The sequence below is a fragment of the Crinia signifera genome, chromosome 5, assembly GCF_055691185.1.
Source record: "Crinia signifera chromosome 5, ASM5569118v1, whole genome shotgun sequence".
Classification (NCBI taxonomy): domain Eukaryota; kingdom Metazoa; phylum Chordata; class Amphibia; order Anura; family Myobatrachidae; genus Crinia; species Crinia signifera.
This window is the reverse complement of record NC_139221.1, coordinates 191,281,760-191,289,817: the sequence shown is the minus strand read 5'-3', so window position 1 is coordinate 191,289,817 and position 8,058 is coordinate 191,281,760. Positions and strand designations below refer to the sequence as shown.

The 8,058-nt window shown below is 44.5% G+C and overlaps 1 long non-coding RNA gene across 1 annotated transcript; it reads right to left on the bottom strand.

Annotated features, from left to right (window-relative positions):
- Window positions 1-320: 320 nt before the first annotated feature.
- Window positions 321-7,329, bottom strand: LOC146079620 (uncharacterized). The gene is made up of 3 exons (XR_014474653.1): window positions 7,247-7,329; window positions 7,059-7,151; window positions 321-388 (listed from the first exon to the last, which is right to left on the bottom strand). It is a non-coding gene; the product is annotated as an uncharacterized LOC146079620 (long non-coding RNA).
- Window positions 7,330-8,058: the final 729 nt, after the last annotated feature.

Sequence of the window (8,058 nt, the reverse complement as noted above, 5' to 3'; positions counted from 1 at the left end):
AAAAATCTATGTCAGTGTGAACCTGAGAAATATGGCTGGGAAATGCAATTAACAGGTCAGATGTGGACTGCTGCTTTGAAGTTGGATATCTCCAGTTCCCCAGGGCCGATTTTCAAAATTCTGGTATCCCTGGAAAAAGGGGATCTACAGCTATCAGCATAGGGCCCTTATACACCTGGGGCCCCTGGGCAAGTGCCCATTAAGCCCATACGGAAAGACGGCCCTGAATTAAGGTATCATGCCCCACCATACACCAATCTGCATAGCATACTTACCACTGTTATCTCATTTGTAGGACCGTCACAACCGATGCCATAACCCACGGATCCCATGCAAAATATGGACGACATGAGTGAAATCATCCTAGAGACGGTGCCATCGTTGGAACCTGCACAAAACCAATCACACCCAGTCAATGAGGCCCCCTATACGCAGTCACATAGGCAGCATCATTGCAGCCACTGCAGCCACCAATCATTGCAGCCATCAACACTCCCACTAGTGCGGAGGAGTTGGCGCAATCCATCCATCTTTTCAAGGGGAAACAAAAATCTTTTATGGAGGTGCAGACCACCCACCTAGAAAGCATTAAGGGGTATGTGCGTAACATAGCTCTGCAAATTAGACGAATTTCCCAAAGTGTGTGTGCTAATGTAGGGACACAAATTCGTTTTGTCTCCACATTAGACACACACTTATCAGAAATTGGCTATGCCATTCAGGACCAAACTACTAATTTTAGAGCACTAAATGCCAAAATGGTGGAACAGACCCAAGCTATTAATGGCCAAACAACTGCGTTGATGTCCCTACAAACGCAACTCAGCCTCAGTGCAACTAGTTTGTTACAGATGTACCGGGTCTCATCTTTGCCGCCAGGCGGCCATGGCGGAGGCTCTGGCGCATCGATATTCTCCTGGCGCTGGCGTCCGCCAAGGGGTGTGGGAGCACGTCATGTAATACAATCCGCCACCACTGGGTGGCTAATGCTACAGTCGGAGTGATGTGCCAGTGGTATCCCGCTATTCGCCGTAAAGAGCGCGCTTACAGTATGAGACGCTCGTGCACAATGAGCCGCTCGTAGGAAATGAGACGCTCGTGGCCGTAGGAGTGAGCAAAAGGGCTACAAGCTGTTCACGTAGCCGTAATGTGTAACAGTAATGTGTAATGTGTACAGTATGCAGCTGAAGGCAACCGCCTCCTCCCCTTCCAGACTTGATCTACAGTACACAAAAGTACAAGACATTATATTACAGCGCTAATCCATGTAAGGGATGCAGGGATTCGTGTTTCGCTGCTAGGGCTGCAGATGCCACTGATTGTATGAGCAACACTCCACAGCCTGTACATATCAATGTGCTGCGTACTGTAGGTTAGTGGTTAGCTGCGCGGCTCTTCATGCTTGGAGACCCGGGTTCGACTACAGTGACATCCTTTTTTTCCCTTCTATTCCAATATTTTGTAGAGTGATATTTAATAAAACCAGACCATTAAACGTAAAAGTGTTATTATACATTTATAATGTGTCCCTATAGATTGTAAGCTTGCAGCAGGGCCCTCCTACCTCCAATTCTGTCTGTTGCTACAGTACCCAGTTTGTTTTATCACTGTCTACAATTGTAAAGCGCAACGGAATCTGCTGCGCTATATAAGAAACTGTAAATAAATAAATAAATGTGTCAGTCAGTAACGAGTACACCAGTGTCCCAGCTACTGCACTGTGGGTGTTCATGAAGTGTTGGTATACTGTACAGTAAGAGGACTTGATTTGGCTACAGTACCATTGCACTAGTGTTGTCTCTTGCAAGGAGTAATGTCTATGCAACTGAAGTCAATCGCCTCCTCCCCTCCCCCCCGGGGTGTAGGGGGTCGGCTAAAACAGGACATTACACCACAACATCTCCTGCAGAGCTAATGTAATCCACGAAGGGGCGGGCCGTCTCAGACGCTGCCGCGACTCGGGACTCGCAAAGGGGCGGGCTGTCTCAGACGCTGCTGCAACTCAGGATGCGCCAAGGGGCGGCCCGTCTCAGACGCTGCCAGGACTCGTGTTTCGGCGCTAGAGCTGCAGATGCCACTGATTGTATCAGCACTCCACAGCCTGTACATACTGTATCAATGTGCTGCGTAGGTTAGTGGTTAGCTGCGCGGCTCTTCATGCTTGGAGACCCGGGTTCGACTACAGTGACATCCTTTTTTCCCCTTCTATTCCAATATTTTGTAGAGTGATATTTAATAAAACCAGACCATTAAACGTAAAAGTGTTATTATACATTTATAATGTGTCCCTATAGATTGTAAGCTTGCAGCAGGGCCCTCCTACCTCCAAGTCTGTCTGTTGCTACAGTACCCAGTTTGTTTTATCACTGTCTACAATTGTAAAGCGCAACGGAATCTGCTGCGCTATATAAGAAAATGTAAATAAATAAATAAATAAATGTGTCAGTCAGTAACGAGTACACCAGTGTCCCAGCTACTGCACTGTGGGTGTTCATGAAGTGTTGGTATACTGTACAGTAAGAGGACTTGATTTGGCTACAGTACCATTGCACTAGTGTTGTCTCTTGCAAGGAGTGATGTCTATGCAACTGAAGTCAATCGCCTCCTCCCCTCCCCCCCCAGGGGTGTAGGAGGTCGGCTAATACAGGACATTACACCACAACATCTCCTGCAGAGCTAATGTAATCCACGAAGGGGCGGGCCGTCTCAGACGCTGCCGCGACTCGGGACTCGCAAAGGGACGGGCCGTCTCAGACGCTGCTGCGACTCAGGATGCGCCAAGGGGCGGCCCATCTCAGACGCTGCCAGGACTCGTGTTTCGCCGCTAGAGCTGCCCCCACGCTTCTACTCTAAGTGCCACATTCACAATCTCTTTTCACAATATCTCCATACTGTACTGTTTACAGTAAAGTTTGGAACTAGACACACCTGTGCAAAATTCTACTAGCAACTACTGTATAATCTCCCTGAAACTCATTTTCAAAAGGAGGCAAGTACAGTATGCTGTACAGCAGTGATTTTCAACCTTTTTACCTTGCGGCACACTAAATAAGATTTTTAAATTGCCAAGGCACACCATGAGATCCCCACAGGGCAAAACACATTGGCCCCCACAGGAAAAAAAACAAACCTATTGGCTCCCATACAACAAACAATCACACTGGTCCCCACAGGTAACACAAATAAAATACACTGGCCTTTTACATGAAAATAAGAGACCAGTAAATAACAGTTGAACTGGTGGTGGCTGTAAACTGGTTTGGGCATCTCTAGATCTGGGGGCACACTTGAGAACAGCTCAAGGCACACTAGTGTGCCACGGCACAGTGGTTGAAAAACACTGCTGTACAGTAATCAGCACATTAAAAACAAATATGAAATCCACCATGGCAACAAGTAGAAAATATACAGTAGCACTCAACATTGTACAGTACTTACTTTCCCTTAGGGAGTCCAGTAGTTGGGGCTCCCGACGAACCAGGTCGCTCCACCTGCGCTGGAGGCTCCTGACATTCCTGTCCCTCCGGAATCTGTCCCTGATGGCCTGGCTTGCCCCCTGGTAGGCCTTCACAACCTCACGATTGGAGACCAGGGGCCTGTCCCGCCAAGCCACCAGGGTGAGGAGCTCCCCTGTCCCGAAGGGCCTCGCTCTCTGCCTGCGGTCCGCCATAGTGCAGCAATGCAATATTCAGTACTATATACTGTATTACTACTGTAATGGCGCTCTGCCCACGTGCGTCCTGTGCGCCGTGCGTCCTGTGCGGAACAGCGTCGCATTTCTGTGCGCCCGCAAGAGTAGTGAGTACAGTAGTTTATCACTGGCCAGTGATAAACTACAGTACTTTATGAACAGTACAGCTTGCCGGTCGCAGCATTGTTGTATTAAAGTACAGTATTATAATGTATATTGTAAAAGAACTTTAGAACACTACAGTATACTGTACTGAGACGTACAGTATTAGCGTCTGTGCCACTCCGGTATACACCACAAGCGCCCATGACCAGTACAGCTTGCTGGACGCAGCACTATTGTATAAAAGTATTATATATTGTAAAAGCATTATATTTTATATAATACTTATACAATATACTGTAAACTGTAATACTATAATATAAAAAGTTTGACGCCGTAATCGAACACGGGTCTCCATCATGAAGAGCCGTGCAGGTACAGTATGAACTACACTACACAACAGAGCTGCGTCCTTCAAAGTACAGTAAAATGATCGCTATACGAATCAGTATCTTACTGTACAGTACAGTACTGTGAATGTCATACTGCAACACCATACTGTATTGTGGGTAACTTTAGACCAATATACTGTACTGAGACGCACTAGCGTCCGTGCCGCTCAAGTACTGTATACACCACAAGCGTCCATGTACAGTACAGTATATTTAGGACTAGGGTTGGCTGTACACTATCTACAGAATACTGTAGTACAGCTTTCTGGACGCAGCACTATTGCATAAAAGTCTTATACTGAATATTGTAATAGAATTACAGTATACAGTATACTGTTTTTAGTGAACTCAGTGGCTATTTATTAGGAGCGTCAGAGACGCTCCTGCGAGGCAAATAAAATGCAGCTCCTCTCCGTCTCCGCCAAAGAGACGCGATCACGCTCGTGCAGGCGGCGTAAGAGAGGTGGTGACTAGGCTTGCAAGGGATAATCAAGTTCCTGTGCCTCATGCACGCGCTGCAGCACAAATTTTACGCATGCGCAAATGAGATTTTCAAAAGTGACATCTGGTAGTTAATCTGTGGTATTGCACGCCGCGGCGAATCGCCAAGCTTGTAAAAGATATTGCGAATGCCGAGCGCCACGGCCGCCATGGCGGCCATGGCGGAAAAATCACCATAGGCTGCAAAGATGAGACCTGCTACATCTGTAGGTCAGCACCAAACCACATCTACGCAAAGTAGTAGTGTGTCCTCCACACCCATGAGTGGGTCCCCCACTACTCCCCCACGGCGTAGTATCCGTACTAGGGGTGGTGGTGCCACTAGTGGTAAGGGTGTTAATACCCGGGCGCTAGCCAGAAATGATTAATGTTGTGTGCATTTACATGTGTATCATGTAGAAATAACCTTACAGGCTGTGAATTTGGGGATAAAACCAGAAACACAGTCAGCAGGAGCCCCAGCGCTCTTTAATATACTTCTAGTGGAGTCGATTAGTAATGGCTGCTGCAGTACACACCTGTGGGGGTTGCCTCTACCCACAAAATTTAGTACTAAAGAAAAAAAGGGAAAAGGAGGTGGTGTGCTCTGCGCTGCTACTTATATAATGGTCTGTATAAATGCAGGTAATTGATAACCAACGTGCAAAGATGAAGCGGACACACTGCTTTAGAAAAGTATAAATTTTATAATTAAATTCATTTGATTAAGAAACAGACAATTTATATAAGAAAAATAAAAAATAAAAAATAAAAAAATCAGATAAAGAAATATGAAAAAATATATATATAAAAATATACAGTACACTATAGAGCTAATATATAATTAATAATTAGCAATCCTCATTTAGGATAAAAGCTGGACGTTAGTGGCTTAAGGGTGCACCGCTGTAGATAGGTTTTAAACGTGGTTTGGGGTTGAGTGATAAATGCTGTTTATAATACTGTTGGGATGGTGGTTAGTAAAGCTCAGTCCAATGCGGGTTATTGTAATGAAAATGAAATAGGCAATGGTCAACAGTCATTTATGCCAATGAAATGGACACAGTAAAGGTCAGAAGCGGCTCAATTCCACATCAAATAAATGTATCAATGACAGTCTAATACGCAGCACTTAGACGCAGGGGATTTTAAGTTGGTTATCTCACCCTGTTTCAGTATTGACGTTAAACGGTCTGGTGGTTGCTCCGTTTGCGGGGGCGGGTGGCCGCCGGTAGTTGTCCTCTGTGGGTCACCTTCAAATAGGTGCCGGCGGGCATCAGCTTCTCCTCCCGATAAATAGAGCGTCCAAATTTAAACAGACTGCGGTAATGTAAAAATTGAAGCGCTGGTTCTAAGTAGAGACGCTGTAAAGCTGTAGTCAGCGTGGTTGCACCAGAGTCAGCGGTCAGCCTCTAACGTCAGTATACAGTGACGTCAACGCGTTTCGTCTCCTGTGTTGTATGGAGACTTTCTCAAGACGGATACTTGCTGTTATGCTTGTATCCTATTTATACGTTTACAAGTGCAATGAGGAGCTCAATTTAAGCCAATTATCCTATTTTATGTATAGATAAACGAAAAACATAAAAGATAGTGTACCAAAATAAATAAAAGATTTATATAATTATACTATAGCTAATATACTGAGTTTAAGCAGAAAGCAGTGTGTCCTTTTATAACATTTCAAAAGAGGAATGGCAACAATATGATTAAATTGAACCAAATTGATTCATAATATGTTCAAAGTCGTCACAGGGTTAGAGAGGCCATATTATATCGTTCACATTACAGATTTACAAGTATTCTTCACTAGTCAAAATATTTATTTAGTAACAGGGAGTAGAGATTATAGGATTTTTCATTTATTTGTATAAATTAATAGTTGCTGGTAGAGAGAGATTTATATGAGCCATATAGCATTCATCGATTAGCCATAATCAAATGAATCTAATTATAAAATTTATACTTTTCTAAAACATGTGTATCATGTGCTGTTTTTTTTCCAACACTCATGCAGTGAATGTTCATGTGAAATTTTGATATGGTATGGGCTATGCCTAAATGTTTCAGCAAGTAAAAATTATTTGCATCCAGCAAACTTGTTGTCATTCTTTACAAATGATTACCCACACTGTTCTTTTATGTAGTGTCAAATAGTGACATTTTAGCAGACACGGGACTTTGGGTTGTGTGTGCTTATTTGTCATGGAATTTTTAGGAAATAGTCACATTTGAAGGGGATAAGCATTGGGAATTGCATACTGTATGTAGGCGCCACTTGTTTTGGTAAATTTCAACCACCTCAGTCAATGATCCATGTCACCTCCATTAATTAAGCCTATGTTAATTAGCATTTGCAAACATTTGTAGAAACAGAAAAGTACAGTACTTACTTGACATTGTTATAGGTGTTATCATGTTGCCAGGCATAAAGTATGCTGTGGTGTGGCAGCTTGCAGGTGTTGCCCATTATTGTTGGTCTGCTTCTGGGCAATTAACATGGACAGGGAAAAATGTAATGTTAACAATGTATGTGTGTTACAGGTTCCCCTATACTATTCATTGTACACAACAAAATTACCTGTGAAATGCTGAAGTATCATCTGTGTACGAACCACATCCCCCCTCCGTGTACTTCGCACTACAACATCAGTAGTTTGAGCTTCCTGCACGACTGCTGCAGTGGTCACATCTACATAATTTGGTTGACCCAAAGCTATGTTATGCAGCATGCAGCAAGCCTGGACAACCAAAACCACTTTGGCAGGGTGGTATAGCAGTGTACCTGCTGACCTGTCCAAACACCAAAATCTGCTTTTCAGCACCCCAAAGGTGCGTTCCACTACATTGCGGGTAGCAATATGTGCAGCATTGTAGCGGTGCTGTGCAGGGCTTTGTGGGTTCCGCAGAGGTGTCATAAGCCACGAATGACACCCATATCCTGAGTCACCTAACATGTAAAGGGATTTGTGTGGTCACATATCATGTGGGTAATTTGCACATAATAGTAGCAGCCTATACTATATTGTTTCGCCTGGTATAAACAATTACAACAGAAATGACTCTTTAATATACTGTAAGGTTACACACATGGATGTTAAAGGGAAAGACATAGGTTAGCAAACATCATGTAAACAGTGGTAAGTGACTTACCAAGTAGCCAGCCCTCTGGCATGGTGTGGTTGTGGAAACGGTCCCAGAGAGCTGAGTGCCGCAGGATATAGGCATCATGGCAGTTCCCGGGATAGCCTGCAACCACACTGAGAATTCTGAGGTTGGCATCGCAGACCACCTGCACATTGAGGGAATGTCTGCCCCTGCGATTCACATAGACATGCTCCCTAACGTGCAGGGCCCGAATCCCAATGTGGGTGCAGTCTATGGCTCCCAGCA